Below are 21,369 nucleotides of genomic sequence, written 5' to 3' on the forward strand. Positions count from 1 at the left end.
CTCTATTTACTATAACTAGGTCGTGTCGCTCACAGAAATCTAGCATTAGCTTCCCGTTACAATCCGTGTATCCATCCAGATCGTCGATATGGCCGTTCATGTCCCTTAGCACAATAATATTGGCCCCGTCTCCAAACTGGCTTATATAGTCACTGAGACACTGAACAAGATCCTTGTTTTCTTGCCTGCATTAGTGTCCTGTTCCTAAATAAACTACCCCTAGCCATGTCCTTATGCCGGCAATTGTTCCTGATACCCAGATATGTTCTTTATAAGATGATTTTATTCTTTGTCAAATTGTTCCCTGGTGTTTGAACATACCTACTCCTCCACCATTTTTTTCCGTTCTCGTTCTGTTGCACCCTTCCCAGACGTAGCCTTCTCTAAACGCGGATCTTCGAGGTCCCTGAGATGAGTCTCGCATAGAGCGTACTGTTGTGCCTGGCCAAAGCCGCCTAGAAATTCAGCCGGACGCCAAACTTCTTCGGCGAACGCCTCCTTCACAAACTTTGGATACTTCTCTGCAAAGCACCAATGCACTGGAGGCGAGCCGTACCAAAGGGACAGAAGCGACGTGTTTTAACATGCGCTGAACGTCCAGACAGCACGGCGCGCCGTGGCCCTGACGGTGAACCCCTTCTCGCCCCGCGGCATATTTGAAGCGAGAGCGCAGCAAGCTCTCCCATTGGCCCTGCGAAAGTGCTGCCGTCGGATTGGACCATTTTGAGCGTCAACGGTTCTCAGCAACGGAGTCTCAAGTGCTTCCGTTCGAGACTCCGAGTGTGTGAGTTCGTCACGAGCGTCCATCGGGAGCAGTTCGGCCCCTGACAGTGCGGACGCGGCGGAATCTCCCCGGCCGTCGCTGCGCGAGAACAGTCGCGTATGGCTATGTTAGCTTTCGGCCCCAGAGCCGATCTTGTTGTGTAAATACATGTAAATAGTGTATAAAGCCTTTTCTTCATCTCACCAACGCCGACTCGGATTCATCGCTACCGCCCAGGAAGCTGACAGCCCTCGTTCACGAAACGGGTGACGAGCGCTGCGTTACCGGATCCTTGGCACAACCCTGTTGACGGTGGGCTACTGTGTGATAACCCCACCGGCACAACATTGGTGGCAGTTGCAGGATCCACTGGCACAACCCTGTTGACGGTGGGCTACTGTGTGATAACCCCACCGGCACAACATTGGTGGCAGCTGCGGGATCCACCGGCACAACATTGGATGGCAGCTGCGGGATTGACCGGCGTCAGGCACCTCGGCGCGGTGAGTACCTGAAGTTTCCCTCAAACGCTAGACTTCTCTAACACACAGGGTAGCTTAGAGAAAGGCTGAGCGTAGCATTGTGTTAACCTTGCGTGTTTCAAGCCTACAGGAAGTGTTTTGAAACCCAGGGGATGCTGAGAAGGGAATCAGTGTGAGAAAGGCTTGCGCATCTCTTGCTAGGAGCGAGATAGCGAACGTAAAGTACACTATTCTAAAAAGGCAAACAACAAGAGGCCGGTAAAAGATGGAGAGTTACAAGGTCAAAGAACTTCTCCAAATTTGTGAGGAGTTGGGCATCGATTTGGGCTCAACAAAAAGAAAAAAGGAAATTCTTGAGATCATGCAGGCAGGAGAAGTGACGGTTGAGGAAGCCGCAGAGGCCTGGGATGATATTCAAGAAAGAAAAGGGGAGGAGGAAGCCAAAAGGCTAGAACTCCAAAAGCGCAATGAACGTGAAAAGCGGTTATCCCGCTTAGAGAAGCTTATGCAGCTCGAGCTTTCGGCACACCGAAAAAGTGTTGAAAGGCGTAAAGCTTCAATTGCCATTCAAGGTAACAGTTCGAAGTCGCGAGAGAGTCTGCAACCGTTCCTCATCGCCGAGGATATGGCAGAGTACTTGGAAGATTTCGAGCGTGTCTGCAAAAGTAAGCGCTTCGAGCGAGATACTTGGGCACAAAAATTGGTAGCTATTCTCTCCGCTGAGGCGTCGGAAGAAATCAAGCGCGTGATAGACGTTGACTTGAAAAGCTACGATTGCCTGAAAGTGTATTTACTGAAAAGACATCGGCTGTCACCAATGGAACTTAGGGACAGGTATCAGCGAGAGAAAAACTGTACCAAAACGTACTTCGATTTGGCGTATCAATTGAAAGCCGATGTAACCGAATGGCTAGACAGTCAGGAAGTCTCGGAGCAAATTGTACTTGCACCAGAGAATGAGACACAGCTTGGGGAAGCGGCCGAGCAACGCGATAGCAGCAGCGAGCTCATCGAGACTCGAACAGAAGTGTCTAGGGTTACCTTGGTCGAGCCACTGGCAGCTGAGACGGTTGGAGCCGACTCCATCGGCGAGAAATCCGCAGTGACACCGTCCTGCACGCCGCCTCACGTAGCTGTAAGCAATCCGATTCCACAAATCGAGAGTGGCGACCTGGCAGTAAATCAACCGCCTGACAACTCAGAAGCAGAAGTTGTCAAGCGTGGCGGAGATGTAGTCAGGCTAGGAGACGACAAATTGGCGCTGTCCGAGATAAGCGTTGTCGTAGATCATCACTCGCGGAAAAACGAAGTGGCGCTCATGGAAACTGCGCAGCCCACGAGTGTTGAACAGCTAAGGCAGACCCATGACGCGGATGCTGTCGAGAACCACACCTGTGAAGTCGACAGCGAGCGACTAGACAGGAGCCATGTTTCGTGTACTGACGCGCTCAGTTGTATTGGCGAAAACAACCCTAGTGCGAACATGGACCTCATGCGATCCGAAGCGCCGCAGCTGTCGGACGAACGTGATCAAGCGCCGGTTAGCGCTGAGCGATGCGGCACACCGGCAGATCAGTGTAACTTGAGTGGCGAGCCTGCAGAGGATATGCCTAGCTCGGGGGCTGGCGTGAGCGAGCCTTGTCCTTGTTCGGACGCGACTGGCAGTGAGTCATGCGCTGCTGGCCGCGATGCAGGCACGGCGCCGCACTTCAACGATGCCGGCGCCATTCTAGCTCCGGTTACCGGCAGCTTGAAAGAGCTGGCACAAAAAGAAAGAAAGCAAAAACTCAAGTGCAGCCGCCGAAAAGAGCGGAAAGGCAGGTGCATGAAAGAATGCTGTCACCGAAAGGTGAGAAAACGCAAACGATCGCGAAAGGAAAAGAAGCGGCGATCTCAGTGGCACAAATGCACCCGTGCTCTGAAAATGTGCGATTGGTGCGTAAAGCGTAAGGAACGAGACAGACCGTTCAATAAAGCGAGTAACTTGTGCTCGTCTGTTCTTTCACACACAAAGTGGAAAGAAAGGTCTCGTAGAGAAATGGACAGCAGAAGCTGTAGCGGAGGGAGGAGAGCCAAACCGCCCGAATACTGCTTCGCGTTCTGCCGCTTGCGGAAGAGAGCAGCACAATGCGAACTCGGATGCTTTGAGTCATGCATTCATAACATAGCTACCTTCGACGAGCGTTTCGTCGCTAACGGTAATGCTCTAGGCAGACTGGGAAAAATTGATTGACCTCCTTACTTCCTCAGTTGTGCTTTACGGCCCAAGTGATTTCAAGGAGACTCTTTTCCTTTACTGATTGATAATTTTCCTTGCTACTTAATGTATCTTTAATATGCAAAATTGTTGTTTGAACCTTGTCTACTGCATCGTATACACTTGTCTCTTGTTGTAGTGGGAGCAAAAAGGGGACAACAATTTAGCTAATTGAATTTGAAATTTTGCCTCTGTCTGGTGTTTGACGGGTGACCGAGGGTACTTGCTTGTGTTGGGTGTTGCCTGTTGTCGGTCGGTTTCGCAAGCCGCAGAACAGTCTACCGTTACCAGTGGCGAGTGGCAAGGGCATCGGAGCGACCCGAGCGAAGTTGGTCGACGTGCCCCAGCAACAAGGCTGTCGGCAGAGAACCTGACCTGGCGAGTGGAACCCGAGGCACGTGAGGCTACCTGGCGCCCGGACACTGTACGTGAGCTTGGAGGAACCTGGCGAACGAGCGCGCCCGGCATCCGAGCCACATGCGAGCAGCTCGTCTTCCCGGCGCGTTGTCTGATGGCGGGGGTGCTGTTGTGCCTGGCCAAAGCCGCCTAGAAATTCAGCCGGACGCCAAACTTCTTCGGCGAACGCCTCCTTCACAAACTTTGGATACTTCTCTGCAAAGCACCAATGCACTGGAGGCGAGCCGTACCAAAGGGACAGAAGCGACGTGTTTTAACATGCGCTGAACGTCCAGACAGCACGGCGCGCCGTGGCCCTGACGGTGAACCCCTTCTCGCCCCGCGGCATATTTGAAGCGAGAGCGCAGCAAGCTCTCCCATTGGCCCTGCGAAAGTGCTGCCGTCGGATTGGACCATTTTGAGCGTCAACGGTTCTCAGCAACGGAGTCTCAAGTGCTTCCGTTCGAGACTCCGAGTGTGTGAGTTCGTCACGAGCGTCCATCGGGAGCAGTTCGGCCCCTGACAGTGCGGACGCGGCGGAATCTCCCCGGCCGTCGCTGCGCGAGAACAGTCGCGTATGGCTATGTTAGCTTTCGGCCCCAGAGCCGATCTTGTTGTGTAAATACATGTAAATAGTGTATAAAGCCTTTTCTTCATCTCACCAACGCCGACTCGGATTCATCGCTACCGCCCAGGAAGCTGACAGCCCTCGTTCACGAAACGGGTGACGAGCGCTGCGTTACCGGATCCTTGGCACAACCCTGTTGACGGTGGGCTACTGTGTGATAACCCCACCGGCACAACATTGGTGGCAGTTGCAGGATCCACTGGCACAACCCTGTTGACGGTGGGCTACTGTGTGATAACCCCACCGGCACAACAGTACCCACCTATTTTGTCATCCTTGAACTGCTGTTCTATCTCTAGCCATTTCGCTCTTTTTCTACCTCCTTGCATGTTTATGTCGCTGATCCTAGCGTTAAATCTTTTTTTGTACTTGTTTCTCGACCTCCTCCTTGCCATTTTTGGGGGCTCAGCCTCCGTTATTACGCTTTCTTCTGCTTCCCTTCTAACTACCTCTGTGCTCGGAGTCCTGACGGACCCCCTAAAAAAGCTAGCACTAGCTCCACCTAGTGTACTCCTCGCCAAGCGCTTAGTATGACAACTGCGGCGACCGCGACAGTACGCGTGGAAGGGCGGCTAAATCACCACTTGACGGAAGGCATGCTGAATCGTTGGCTACGATAAAAAAGGTTGCTTTTTATTGATTCTGCCGTATACCTGTACAAAAATGTCGGCGGAGCTGAATTCATGCAGCATGAAGAGTACATTAGACCGTTAATTCTGCTTCGAGTTTGTTCCCTGCTTCGTCACGCTTCATAATGCTGTTTCTTGTGTCATAGCTTATGCGTACATAACGTTTTATGTGTTCGATTTCTTGGTGACCACGTGGTACGAAGGGACTCTGTTTCAGCTGCACGTGAGCTCGAGCTTTGCGCTCAATCATTGGACCCCTGACAGTGGCTCGTGCGCAGTCATGGGATACTGAGATAGACGGGCTAGAAATGGAACAACAAGTGAAGAACGACGAATAAAGTGTCTACGCTCTATTCGAGACACATCTCAGGGATATACAAAAGCCACCGTTTATTGAGGGCTACGTCTGGGAAGGGTGCAACAGAACGACAACGGAAAAAAAGGGAGAGGTTAGGTTGGTTGGGGCTACACCAAGGAACAAATTGGCAAAAATAAACTCTTCTTGCAAATAACATATCTGGGTATCAAGAACAATTACCTGTATAAGGACATGGCCAGGGGTAGTTTATTTAGAGGCAGGGGCCCATGTACGCAGGAAAACAAGGATCTCGTTAAATGTCTCAGTGACAATATAAGCCATGCAGTTTGGAGACGAGGCTGAAATTATTCCACTTGGGGACATTAACGGCCACATTCATGATCTGCATAGATACACGGAATGTAACCGGAAGCTAATGCTAGATTTCTGTGAGCTACACAACCTAGTTATTGTATATAGAGAAGCAAAATGGGAGGGAAAATCACATGGGAATAGACCGATCCCACCGACCGATCTGTGCATGCGCCAGTTTTCCGGAAGTGTCACCAGCGCCATGTTTGTTGTAGTCTGCTGCCGGCTGGTCAGCAAGAGCACATGCAACTGCACTATTGCAATCTCCGCTCCATAGAAACTCTACGCACATTTCTCATACCTCACTGCCGGGAAAAATTACACAAATTAAAAAAAATTGTTATACAAAATTGCAGTGACTGTTACACGGAAAACAAGCGATCTAAGGGTCCTTAAATTTGTTTTTTTAGCCAATAGCCTCGTTCAGTTGTGAAGCGCGTGTCAAAAATAATCGAAGGCTGCGTACAAATAATCGTATATGGTAATTTGTGGTTATGGTAATTGATGGTTGATTGGTGGGGGATAGGCGATAGCGAGGTAAATAAATCATTGCCAATAATTGATGAAATAAAAAAATAAATGAATTAGATGAAGGGGCAGGAAGGTGTCAAAATGCTCAGAATGAGAAGTCAGTGCATGAAGATGCTAAAAAATTAAATAAAGTAATTGTCAATTATTTAAATGAACTATTCGAAAAAATGAGAAATTGGAAAAACAGGTATCAAAGGTGTAAAAAGGCTTCCAATTAAAAGCCAATGCTTGATGGGCTAATGAAGGAAATTTGAAGTGTGTAATTGATCAAATATATGAAATAACAAAATAGCAAAAAAGGAGTTCAAAGGCGGTAAATTGAATAGAACGAAATGCCATTGTTTGATGTATTAATCATTAAAATTTAGAGTGTGAAACTGACCAATTATTTATTTGAAAAAGGAAAGACTGAAAAATTATGAAAAGGGGTCAAACACACATAATGAAAGGTCAATGCTTGATGATGATAATGAAAAAATAAAGTATATAAGTGACCGAATCATTCAATAATTGTATGAAAGGGAAAAGTGCATTAAACGATGTCATTTTGACAGATTTGAACTGCCTTTTCTAATGACATGATAATTTCAATTGTTTCAATTGATAAATTTTACACACTCTAAATTTTCTTATTTAGCACCGTCAAGCACTGGCATTTCAACACGGGCATTTTGACACTTTTGAACCCCTTTTTAGATTTTTACTTTCTTCAATTATTTCAGTTAATTAACCAATTACACACTTTAAAATTTTTTAATTACCATCATCAGGCGTTGGTTTTTCATTCCCTGCATTCTGACATCTTTCAACCCGCTTGTGTAATTCGTCATTTTTGAAATATTTCAATTACGTAATTGAATAGTTGCACTCTAAATTTCTTTCCTTAGAATCATCAAGCATTGAATTTTTGGTCTAAGGACTTTAGCATATTTGATCCCCTTTTTTCAATTTTTCACTTTCTCACTCAATAAAAACATTTTTGATCAGCTACATACTATATTTTTTTATTAGCATGATCAAGCATTGACTTTTCATTCTAACCATTTTGACACCTTCGAGGCCCCTTTTTTATAATTTTTGATTTTTTAAAGTTGATTTCACATTTCAAATTTTCATAAACAGCACTATCAAGCAATGGCTTTTCATTCTGAGAATAGGACACACAAGTTTTCATTTTTTAATTATTTCAAATAATTAAGTGGCAAATTACACTAGATTTTCTAAGTTAGCACATCGAATTGCTTTCATTCTGAGCATTTTGACACTATTGAACCAATTACTTTCCCATTTTAATGTCCTTACTTAATCGATTAATCACACTGATGCCATTAGATTGTCGTCATATATATAACAGCAATCAATTATCGATCAGAAAGGGAACAAATTACTATGACACGAATTTTTTACGCACCCCCTTATTTCCGACATGCGATGTCGACAACTATTACTTCTACTACTGCAACAACGCTGACGGCTTTCCGGCTGAACGAGCTTTATAAGCTATTGCCTAAAAAATTTGGAGGCTGCTTAAGCTTCGCCTTCAAGAGTGGAACGCGATAGCGTTGTTGCACCTCGTCGAGAAAACTTATTAAACGCAAGGGATCCTCGCATCGGTACCTGCGCGGCCCGAAGGGGAGAAGCGGGTGAGCAAAGATAGTGATCTAAAGAAAGGAAAGACGCTTGATTCTACAACCCGTGAGGGTGCACGGCGAAACGTCAGGGGCGAGCGGCACGCCACGTGTCAGGGCAGCGCCGCACATTGCGAGGAGGGGTTCTTCTGTGTTTGCCGCAAGATGGCTTTACAGGCCGCCACGACCTCCTTGAGAAAACCAACAACACGTGCTGTTACGTGTTCGGTAGAAACAACAAAATCGGGTAGGAGTTTGCTTAATCTGATCTGTAACACAGTGCGTAAAAAAGGGTCCTTCACGTCTCGAAGGAAGCAGAAACGATTAACTACCTGCCGCAGGTATAAATGCGACAAGCCAAGGCCTCCATTACCAACACTACGGAAGAGGTTTGTACGGCTTGTCCTCTCCCATACCGACCCCCACACAAAGACAGCGCATATGCGGTGAAACTTTTGCACATCAGCGCGCGAGCAGTGCAGAACACTTGGCACATACCGGTAGCGACGTTTTAAATCGCGTAAAGAGAATGCATGTGGCACCAGGCTCAAAGTCCTTTTTCTTTAGGCTGCACACCGGAACCTTAGAGGTAAAAACCTGGATGGAGGAAAAGGGACTGTACGTTCCCGGGGGTGTGCATTGTTTTTTATGCAGAAAGCCCGAAACCGTCGAGCACGTCTTCTTGGAGTGTTTGGGTGGCGTGTTCTTTTGGGACATACTGCAAAGAACACTGAAAAAAGACCTGCCACTAGACCCCCGAGGAATTCGTTTCCTAGCTGTGGAAAATGATGAAGGCGTCCCTTTCGACGCAGTAATGCTGATGGGATTGCACTGTATATGGAAAGCCTGCATGGCAGCGCGACACGCCAACATTGATGCAAGGCCGGCACGCCAGTACTTCTGCGAATCCGTTGCGGCGTTCGTGGCAACCCACAAGAATGTGTACCCGGTGCTCGAATGGGTATCGAGAATTGAGCCCCTTATGCACATGAAGAGTTTTTAGCCCCTTTACATCAGTCAAGGTTTGGCTGGAAGTTTTAGCCCATACCGACGCTAGGTACATTCTTCTCAAGTGTTCTTTTACTTTTGTTGTGTAGCGATGTATGTCTAAGCAGGCAATAATAAAAAAAAAACTCGTGGCTGAGTGGTAGCGTCTCCGTCTCACACTCCGAAGACCCTGGTTCGATTTCCACCCAGCCCATCTTGGAAGTTGCTTTTTATTTATGAAGTGCATGCCGGGATTTATCGCTCACGGCCAACGGCGCCGACGACACCGGCTATTCTGCGATACGAGCTCCTTAACGCTACGGCGTTAATACATAAAATCGGAGTAATATATGTCCCATGTGCTGTTTCAGAGCCCAGGAACGAGGCAAGTGAATTTTCCAAATACACTCCGGCATACACACGAGCTAGAAATCGCTCGGAAACACGGCGCGCAGACTCTCCGGGCGGCTGGAGCGGCCGGTTGACTACATGTACCAGCATGCACCGTGACAGCGGTGGCGTCGTGAAACCGGCTGGTGGGATCCGTCTATTCCGGAACAGACAGACGACCATTGACTACTGCGTACGATGTCGCAGGGAATTTATTGCAAGCTCGCAAAGATAGAAATAGACAAAGAAGTGGAGTGTAGTCCGAGAAATGATCATAAACGTATTAGTCTGCAGATGGGGCCTTGATTAAAAGAGAAATGCAACTTATTCAAAAAGTAAACGCAAAATTAAACGACGATCAAATAGCTCAAATAGCGGCAGGCATCGAGGAAGCAATGGAGAAACGCCCCAAGGAAGAATTATTTTATGATCAGATAGAACTACTTATAAGGACCAACATTAAGGAAGTTAAAGTAGCAAACCGCTATAATGGAAATAAGAAGCTACGCAGCAAGTGGAATAAAAAAAAAAAGACAGGGAAGCCATTGAACAACGACGGGCAGCTTCAAGGGAACACTGAGAGGTAAAGAAAGGACAGGTATCTTAGGAGGAAATAGGCCAAAAAAGTAAATCTTATCGACAAAAGAAACTGGATGTAAAGGCCCTCGTCCAAAGTAAAATAAAGCAGTCCACCGATCGCTAGATCGCAAGATGACACTAAAGGCGGACCAAGACAATTCTGCAACCATATAAGCTGGCTAGGTAAAAAGGATAAAAAAAAGCAGGAACGTATTCAAGATGATTAGGGAAATTGTTTAAAGGGAGACAACGCTGTGAGCTATATTACGTTAGTTATATCCGTGTCATTTAAGAACGACGATAGGGTAATCTCCTGAAATCAGCGAGCAACAAAAGATAGCCGGATACAAAGAAGCTCAGAACTGACCAATATAAACTGGAAAAAGGCGGAAACAAATATTCCTAAAAGCACATCTAAAAGAACGGATGAAATTCCGATAAAGCTGAGTAATGAACTTGGTCCAAGGAGTAAGGAAACATTGTTAAAATCTTGGAAAGAGTCATTACGAATAAGCAAATTCCAGACAACTGGCGGCAGAGTAAACTGAATTTGATTTACAAAGGGAAAGTAGATAGGATGCACATAAAATCCTACAGGCCGATTACCACAGCATCTGTTATATACACGTAGGCCATGCAGGCGGTGAAATTAAAAATACAATCATGGATAGAAAGTAAGAAGATACTCGGAGAACTTCAGAACGGGCTTAGAAATGGTAGGCGCTTAGATGATAGCCTTTTTTCCTGCTTACCCAATGCATCGAAATAGCTGGGTCAGAAAAGCACCTTTGCATGTAGCTTTTCTGGATATAAACGGGGCGTACGACAAAGCAAACAGGGAGCTCCTGTGGAACATACTAAAAGAATAAGGTGTCGGTCATGGGATGACATATCTTCTACAGGAAATATACCGGGATAACAAAACAGAAATTACATGGGAAGGGATAAGAAGTAAGGACGCTGTCAAGGTATGCAAAATATTAAGAGAAGGTTGTCCTCTATCACCTCTGCTGTTCATGCTTTACATGATAAATATGGAACGGAGGATAGAAGAAAGTAACGTAGATTTTAACCTGCCATATATATTAGGCGGAAAGGTGGTATAAACAGCGCCTACCTGGTCTATACGATATTGTGCTATTAGCAGTTAGCCAAGAAGACTTGCAAACTCTAGTTAACTATTGCGGATACGACAGGGACGCTCTAGACTTCAGTGTTAGCACGGCTAAATCGGGTATTAAGATTTAAACAGCTCAACACATCAAGGTCTTAAAATACAAGGCCATGAATTACCCAGAGTGACAGAATATAAATATCTTGTGGTATGGGTAAACAAAGGATTGACATACATTGAAAAGCACGAGCAATTACTTAGGACAAAAGGGTGAAGAGATGCCTGGATAATGAAGCATAGGGCATTGTGGGATACAATAGGATTAGGGTGCTGAGGGTTATTTGGAAAAGAATTATGATGACCGGGCTTATTTTTGAAAATCCGGTTTTGTGCCTAAAAGAATTGGTACAGTCGACATTATAAATAGATTAGAGAGCGTCGGACCCCCTCATGTGTGGTTTTGCTGTGAGCACAAGGTGCCCACGGCAAAACCACAAATGAGGCGGTACCGGAAGATATGTGCTGGGAATCGTTTGAAGCACGGGAAGCTCAGAATAAAATATTATATGAGGAACTCCTGAGGAAATTGGACAGTAACAGGTGAGCTGCTAAAAGACTTAAATGCCTATACCTAAAAGCGTTCACTCACAATGAAAGAAAAGCCATAGGAAACTAATCAGTATGTGTGCTGGTCACAAGAACGGATAAATAAAGAGCATTAAACAACAGGTGAAAAACACACAAGGTAAACATTGAATAAATTCTATGGAAAACAAACAGTGTAGAACTATACCGAAAGTGGGACCGGCAGATCAGGAAGAAAGCTTCCTTTGATAACTTAAGAGGCATTGCCCTACTTTTTGAAGCTGGATCAGGGTGCCTTAGAACACGCAGCTACGAAAAGAAATTTAACCGTGAAGATGACACATGTGCAGTACGTGATAAATCCATATAAACAATTGAACATCTTAGCCTCGAATGTGATGGTATCCATGCGGAAGTCGATGCAGGCCCAGTCACTCTTCCTGAGGTCCTGGGGTTTAGAGTTAAAAGGGGTCGGGTGAATGAATCTCGGTGCTTTCTAGCAAAACCGATCGGAAGATTAGTGGGTTAAAATCAATAAATTGACATAATGATAGTAGTACAGAAATAAAATTTCAATAAATGAAGTAATGGTATAGTTAACCTTCTAAAGAATATTCAAGATCTGGTAGAAAAACAAGCATGATAGCAACTACTACCAAGGGCACGCTCCTATATTGCATCCATCCATCCATCCATCCATCCATCCATCCATCCATCCATCCATCCATCCATCCATCCATCCATCCATCCATCCATCCATCCATCCATCCATCCATCCATCCATCCCTCCATCCATCCATCCATCCATCCATCCATCCATCCATCCATCCACCCATCCATCCATCCATCCATCCATCCATCCATCCATCCATCCATCCATCCATCCATCCATCCATCGAGTCTAATCGCTGCAAGGGTAGCCTGGAGCTCGTGTGAGCGTTTTTTTCTGTTTCTTTTTTCCTAAATCCTGACGATTTCGTTTGTGCCCTGTAGCACAAAATATACCTCTCTGTGAAGAAGTGAAAGCTTATGACGCTGTCGTCGTTTGGGAGAAACTAACGCAAATAGTCGCGAGGTGCATTCTCCAGCAAGTGCAAAATAGCCAGCTGCAATGTTGAGCCCAGCTTTCCTCTGGGTAGGCTACTCCTGCTGATAAATTACATCAGCGCAGGGATTCACTTTTCTTCAGATGTTCGTTTGTTCTCTTTTTATGTAATCATGCTTCTGAATTGCAAGCGCCTTTCACGTGCGCACACAGAGGCGCCTCAATCCAATGCCACCTTTTGCGCCACCCGCTAGTGCATCGTGCCAACATTGATGTCTTGTATATCGCTTCATCGGCCGATGTCCCAAGATATTAACGCAACATCATCGAGGGCCTTGTGCGGCAGAAAATTCGGCGTTGTCGGCGTTGGCTACGAGTGAAAAAAACCCAATGCAACGATAAAATTTAGGAACATGTGTAAATGTCCAAACTGACACCAAATTTCCTGATAGCAAGTTCCTGTAACAAAAGGGAAATAATTAAGCGGAAAAGAAACGAGGGGATTTTGACGGTGATTAGAATCAAACCCACAGTTTTAGTACTTTGAGTAAAGAAATGACACAAAACGTGTGGTCCCCCCTGATTTTGCAGAAGAAACAATACGATTTAAGTCAATTTAGGAACGTCCACTTTCATTGTTTATTTTCTGCCTAACCGCGTTGGCACAGCGATTAGGGTGCTAAACTCCTGTGCCCAAGGATGCGGAACAGAATACCGTCCGCGGCGGCCGCTTTGCGATGGAGGCGAAAAGCAAGGCGCCCGTGTGCTATTCGGTGTCTGCGCACGTTAAAGGACCTTGTGGTCGAAATATCCGGAGCCCTCCGTATGGCGCCTCTCACTCTCATAGCCTGAGTCGCTTTGGCATGTTAAGCCCCATAAAACCAAACCAAACCACTGATTATGTTTTAACTCGTGAGCATAAGTACCCCCTAAATGGCCCGTCGGCACTGGTGGTGTCAGCGTGAACCATTTGAAACCTCACCGACTTAAAATAGTCACAAGGATACATCAGACAGGCTTTCAGTGCGAGAGCGCTAGTGCCCTAAGGTCCGCAAATATTGCCCGGAGGCATCGGCATCGTAGCCTCATAATATTGCGAGATACCTTTGGCAGTTGGTCGTTTGAGATGATAAACTCCCGTACCCTTGCACTTCCCCTTTAAAATCTCGCAGCCTCAAAAACTTACGAGCATGCTACTGGCAAGCGTTAGTTGGCAAATCACATGGTCGCAATCTGACAGGTCGGAAGTGCAATGATGCGCCTGCGCTGATTGCACAAATTTTCTTTCGCTTATGGAAATCGTCGGACGTGTGATTGATTGGTAGGCGGGTTATGTGACATCCGAATACTAGTTGTCATGGGCACGTGGTCGAGTTGGAAGGAGCTGCCAACAAGAGCAACTCTTTCGTATTGAACCTTGAGGTGGGAATCGAACATTCGAGTCCTCCCCACCTTTTTTTTTTTTGAAGCCTCTCCGCTTCAAAAAAAATGACAAACCTCTCTGTGGGAGGTTGCATTAGATTGCTGACTTCTTTCACCAAAGTGCTATGGTGATTCAATTGAGCTAGAAAATTTTGAACTGAAGGAAATTTTGACGGTTACAGGACATCCCATGTTATCTAAAAGGAAGTTGCTACTGAATAATTAATGATACAGAAACTAATATTTTTATCATTTCCTTTCTTCGGCGATAATCACGTAATCATGTGGCAGGCTGTACAGAAGTAGCGATCTCTCGTGTGTTCAGCGTGAATCTCGTTGATCGTCTGTTGATTTTTTTTTCGTTTATATTTCGTTATGATGTTATAAATCGGGCCATCGATTTGTCAATAACTCTGTAAACATTTCTTTCGCTACAATCCTAACATTATGCCCCCTCTTTACCTTTGAGCTCCAATCTTTCAATGGCTTTTTGCTAACCTACAATGCAGATTTATTCGCATGGCCCGGGTGCATATCTAAACCCTAGAGCCACTGAGAGTGACTGCCTGCATCGACATCCTAATATCTAGATGTCATCGCATTCGAGTACAAGCCGTTCAGTCATTTATACAGATTTACCATGCACTGCACGGGTGTCATCTTGTTAAATTTTTTTTAGAGCGCAGCTTTTTGGCGCCCGTTCCTGCGTTTCGCGTCGCCGTCGTCATCGTCGTCGCCGCTGGCGTTATCCCTCGTAACCAGATCCGCAACCGGGACAGCGCTAAAGCCCCCTCAACAAACTTTTGAAAAATTTGAGGACACTTTGGCGACTAAAGTGATGAAAGGAAAAAGCCTGAGTGCTGCCCCAAATTTGCGCCTGTCCTCAGGTGAATGCATTTCGCGGAGATGACATCAGCTAATTAGTGACGAGATCGCGCTCCATGTATCTTAGCAGTTGTTCTGCGTTTACTGTTGTGTGGTTGATCTTACCGTGTGCACGGCAATAATTAGCAATTGATTATTTATTTACGCAACTTTCACTAATTAGTAATTATTCAATAAATGACTAGGCATTAATTATTCATTGATAATTAATGGGCATATAGTCATATAAGGCACGCATTCGCGCGTTCTGTGTTGGTCGCGGCAATAATTAGTAATTAATTATTACGAACGTGGCACTAAATGGTAAATATAATTAGTCATTATTTATAATTATAATTATTCATCAATTAGTAAATGATTATTGATTGACATATGGCCATATAACGGGCGCATTCACGCATACTGTGCTGGTGGTGCTCTGTGATTGGTCAAGACCCCCATGACGTCATCCCGTCTCGACCAATCAGAGCCGCGTGACACTTTTGCTGATGACAACGATGAGGCAATAAAGGCTTTCGCCTTAATAAACTTCAACTTTAGGGATTTAGGCAGCGCTCGCTCCTTCCGCCACCGTTCGCTGCTGCATGTTCCCTCCCCCCTCCCTCTTCCTCCGTAGCGGCGGCCCCGCGTGTTCTCCGATTGCGGCGCGCGCTCCTGCCACCACCGTTCGCCACTGTGGTTACTACTCGCCCCCTCCCCCATCTGCTCCTGTGGGGCGGCGACGATGTTCTCCGATTGCCGAAGCGCCGGCTCGTTATCAGCGGATCACGGTGCGTATATCCCAAGCCGAAACGCAGAGCCCCATTGACTTGACTCGCTAGTGGCGTCAGCACCATCAGTCAGTAGCTGCTATCTCTTCGTCGCGCTACGTTCCAATGGCCCCACGCGCTGCCTCGCGCGAACTCCCGATAACTTAACTGCTCTCTTCGCTCCTCCTTCAATGCCATCCCTGTGCGGCGGCAATCATTCAGAGCGCCGGATCTGTGGCGGCGGATCTCGATGTGTGCACCGCCCGAGCAGAAACTCATAGTCGCTGCCGTTCGCCATTACGAACCGCCTGCCTAAAAGTTGTCTGTGATTGTGCATACATGTCTTGCCCTAATTATGTGTCTCAATCTACCGAAAAGGTGAAACAGCTGATGAGCTGTGCTCAAATTTCCCATTAGGAAGTAACGTAATCGTCGGCGATTTTTTGTAGCTGCGCGTTCTAACTTTTCTGAACGAGTTCACTTACTAGAATGGGCATGTGTTCAGCACATTGATCCTATTCAGGCAGTCAGGATGCTTTGTTTTGGCATCTAATGTAGCAAGTTAAATACTTTAGAGTCAAGTAAGTGACGTAGCGTCGCCTGGTTCCAAATACTCTGCCTGGCTTGAAGTGAAATCTACTTTACAAATGATTTTGAATTCAAGATATTCATTCTCACACGTTCTCTTCGATAAAGAAAATAAAACATTTCTTCCTTTGGATTCTAGAAACCTACGAAAGAAAAACCCATGGCCACTATTTTTCCTCTTCGTTTAAGAAACGCTATATTAGTAGCGATACAAACGTCATAAAGCAAGCAAAATAGCTTCTGCGGCCGTTGAGAAAGGCAACTGATCTTGAATAAGCAGTTGTTAAATAGTGCTGCGGCAAGTTTGATCTGATATTTAAAATTTTTAACTGCGCCAATGCGATTGTGGATTTATTTGCAGGTTAAGCAGAATGAAAACAGTTTCTCTTCTGTTCACTTCATACAGTTATTCAAGGTTTTCAACTGTTGGCTATTGCGGGATTGCCCACTTCTGATGAGAAGCAAGTTTAAACGCGTGATGGAACATAGTTTTGTGCAATGAGCTAAATTCTACATGCCCTTTTCACCCCTCAGGCCAACCGCATTTCATTAGGTATCGAGGTGTCTGAACCTGCTGCTATTCTGACCATTGAAAGAAAAATTGAGTTTTGCTATGGATAGAACGTGGAAGTAGCGCATAAATAAACGCAGATTGGCACGGTATTTTCAAAATGAGAGCGCACATCTGAGTGGTTCCTCGTTTCGCATCACTCTGTAGCAAAGTGGAAAAAGAACATGAAGATGTTCGCAAGAATTGTGGTACAAAAAAATGACTGCGCTAATGGTTTTCTCTTAACATCTTCTAACGCAACCTTCCTGCATTCCATAATTAAAAATCATATGCAGGTGACCTTAACTTAATAATTGGCCATTTATTAGGCCAGAGTCCTCCTAAGTGCGTTAATGCACGGCGAAAATATAACACGCGAAAACATAACTCTACAGCTGAAGAACCACGGTAAAGTACAGCTATCCCAACGCGCAGTTCTATCCTCCATTCGGTCAGTACACAGCGTTTCCTGCGGAAAGAGGCAAGTCTTGTATATTCTTTTTCCCATTCCACAGCACACTCAAAATGCAGAATTATTCTATTCCCGAATATGAAAGACTGAGAATTATTTCCAGTCTAAATAACACCCGGAAGCCCCTGCGCCCTACTTCTCTGGTACTCTGGCTTCGCCATGGCTGAGTTACAGCGGCAAACAACCGAGGGGACTTGGCCACGGGACTCACTCATGTCGCCATTCACAACAACTGCAAAATGGTAATTGCGAAAGGCGTGGGCGAAGTGGCAGACCATCGCCCAAGGTAACGATCAAACATGTGGAGATTTTTTTTGCTGTATGAAGAGTAAGGCAAGAATACTGTAGTGCGTCATGTGCAGCACAGCCGCGTAGTTCTAGATGTGTCCGCCTATATCAAATCACATCACTCTCAGTATTCACGCTTACCAGTCAAGTTTTCTGTAACATGCAAGCGAAATCTTCATCGAATTCTACACATTCATGAGTCGGTGTTGCCTCCTCGTTCATTGTTAGAAGAGATAGGAACAGTAAGGCAACACGAGGGCCGGTATTCCGAGTTTGCGTTGTTATCGAAGTGTCGCTATCTCACGTGGCCTCGAGTCATCTAATTGGTCGAAATGCCGAAAACGGATGTTGCCACTAAGGAATCGGAAGAGGTGGAAACATCTTGTTCTGGCATTTCCACAAATCAGATGACTCGAGGTCACGCAAGATAGCGACACTTTCGATAACGAGACAAACTCGGAATAATGGCCTAGGTCAAAATAAGACAAAGACATGCGGGCATAGCATTAAAGTTCACATTCCGAGAAAAAAGCAGCTTGTATCCTCAAATCCTTTGATTCGTCGGGAGAGGTCCTGTGACCTTTGGAACGTCATCATCCTCTTTACTCTCGGATTAGTGCCCAGAAAGCGTGTCACAAGTTCACGTAATCGATCGCTGAATGCTGATTGGTTGGCAAGCGTGTCCTCTCCAGGCCACGTGACGTTACATCTCGTGATGTCATGAACTTACCGATCAATCAGGAAATTTTGAGTTCGAGTTGGCAAGTTTTCAAGCTGTCAGCTGTTGGCTTGGCGAACTCCATCTGGTCAATACGGTGGTGAGGTCACAACGCCATGTGACATGACTACTTCAGCAGGTGCTTTGGCAGGTCGGAAGGATCTTGAGTTAGGGCGTCATAGCCCATCCGAGCGCTCATTGCCCAGTGGGCTCGCTGACGTCACAGGACCACGTGGCGTCATCAGCAACTAGACCAAATTCGAATCGACAGTTGGAAGGTGTCATAGCCGACAGGTAATTCGAGGGCGGGCCTTGCGACGCAATATACTCCATAAAATGAAAGGTTCAAGTTGGCGGAAGCTCTGGCAACAATGGGCAGTATAAAACAATAAAAATCGACAATGACCACGTCGGGCAGTAGTAAAAGAAATCGACAACAATACCTGAAAAACTGTAGCATTTGACCCTTAAGGTGGCTTAGGCTTCCTCACCATTTACTTTTATTATTGGCAAATCTGAAAGGAAATTATCTCGGACAACAGTTATTACCACACTGCAACTGAACTCAGTAAATATAAAAAGCCCACCTGAAGTGGAACAAATTATGACTTTGGAAACTTCGGAAAGCTCAAAATATGAAGGTCTCCCGCTGCTCTAGCTTGTCTGAACACTGGGAAATTCCACGGAGAGGGCAGACGGTCATCGAAGTCGTCGTGATCACTTTCTGTATACGGTAGAGAGAAGCGTGACAGACACTCCGTGTCAGCGTGACGGCGTCCATTTTTATATGAGAAAGTAAAGTCATACTCCTGCAGGAGCAAGGCCCAACGAGCGAGCCGACCGGATGGATTGCACAGGCCACCAAACCAACACAAAAAGAGGTGATCAATGACGATCTTGCAATGACGCCCATGTAGCTATTGTGAGCCCTCCACGGATCTTCTTTCATTTGTACATACCATGATCTTCTTCCTCTTGCACATGCCATCATCATCGTCCCGCGGCGCCGGCTCCGGCACGCGCTTGGATTTTGTCCATCGGAATAAACGCCAGACACGGCATCCCTTGCCTTGCCGTCTCTACCTTGCCGTCTCGACTTGGCCTTTTTCCACATGTGGTGGAGGTGAGACTTGATCTCCTTGCTGTTTTGTGCCCTGCCTCTCGCTGGAGCTACGTTCCGGCCGCTGTTTACCGCCTGCCACCATCGTTATGTCTACCGAGAGTACCCACGAATCGGCAGGACCCTCTATCTCGGCTGCTCCACCCCCTCCGACTTTGCCCACACGGCAATGCGACCCGCCGCTGTTCGCTGGTCGTCGAGATGAAGATGTCGATGACTGGCTGGCCACCTATGAACGCTACAGTAACTACAACCGGTGGGACGATGCTCTAAAATTTCTGAATGTTTCTTTCTACCTAATTGAGGTCGCCAGAACCTGGTTTATTAAACGCGAACCCCACACCACTAACTGGACCACATTCAAGCAGAAGTTCCGCCAATATTTCGCGGATCCAGCAGTTCGGACTGAGGTCGCGAAGAACAAGCTCGCCTCTCACCTCCAAGGTCCCGATGAGTCATACGCGTCTTACATAAAGGACATACTTGCACTTTGCTGGCGTATTAGTCCCACCATGCCGGAACCTGAACGCGTACACCACATCTTGAAAGGAATTAAATCTGTGGCTTATAACACCCTAATTGCCCAGAATCCTTCTATTGTTGATGCCATTATTGCGACCTGCCAACGCATCGACCAGCTGCAGTCCTCCCGATTGCAGCCCGGCATTGCTACTGGCCCGACCTCTGCTGACCTGGATCTGCGGGCACTGATTCGAGCCATCATCCGGGAGGAGCTCCAAGCCCTCAAGCCTCTCTGTCGACATGGGTGCGATCATTCTTCCGTACCTTCTAATGACGCCGGTTTCCCTAACATCATTAAAGATGAGCTGGCAACAATCACCCGACCTATGGCGTCCGACCATCCTGCACCCCGCCCAGCATCGACTCACGCGCATGTCGCAGCATCACCCCTTCCTTTTGTTCCGCCGCCCCAACTGGCACCTCCCTACAATCACATCAATGCAATGGCGACGGCTCAACCTGCATCACCCTATTACGCACCTTGGCGCCCCTCCCAACCAGTCTGCTACTACTGCGGCATTAGAGGACACATATCCCGCTTCTGTCGCCGCCGCCTTCAGAACGAGCGCCGTGGTTACGACGCCTTCGAAACTGACCTGCCTTCAACTTCATATTATCAACGCCGGTCTATTCCCAGCCCACCTCGTCGGTTCTCTCCGCCTCCAGTGTCCTCGTCTGAGCCTAGTGAAGCTCATGTATCTCGACGCCGCTCCCCATCCCCATACCGCCGCTCAGTTTCTCCGCTCCGTCCCGCAACAACTCTTCTTGTCCGCCATCTGGAAAATTAAATGATGCAGTTGCCGGAGGTCAAACTGCACTCTGCGAATTTACTAAAAGTCCTCCTGATCGCCCGTACAATATGATTTCTGTTTTCGCTGAAGGATTATTGGTCGAAGCTTTGATTGATACAGGGGCTGCATTTGCTGTTATTCACGCTGATTTGTGCTACCGCTTACGAAAAGTGACGACCCCATATGATGGACCTCAACTACGTGGAGCCAATGACATTCATCTGCGCCCTTCAGCAAAGTGCACTGTGCGAGTTGGTATCGACGGCGTCCGCCACCATGTGCAGTTTGCTGTGATTTCACCTTGTGCGCATCTGATGATTTTGCATGGGATATTTTGTCAACTGCTTCAGCGTTAATTTCCTGTGGCGACCGTGTCATCCATATGACAGATAGTTATTTGCATCTGACTTTTCTGAACGACATTATCCCCTCATTGCCGCAGCTGATACTGTTTGCCTCCTCAGTGCGAACTACTTACCATTGTTTCTGACCATCTCACTGACGGAGACGTACTCATCGCACCATCTCATCGTCATCTTGCACGTGGAATAGCGTGCCCATCAAGTCTTGTACGATTCGG

Source organism: Amblyomma maculatum, unplaced genomic scaffold (assembly GCF_055883805.1).
Source record: "Amblyomma maculatum isolate TAMU_Amacu unplaced genomic scaffold, ASM5588380v1 scaffold_13, whole genome shotgun sequence".
In the NCBI taxonomy this organism is placed as follows: domain Eukaryota; kingdom Metazoa; phylum Arthropoda; class Arachnida; order Ixodida; family Ixodidae; genus Amblyomma; species Amblyomma maculatum.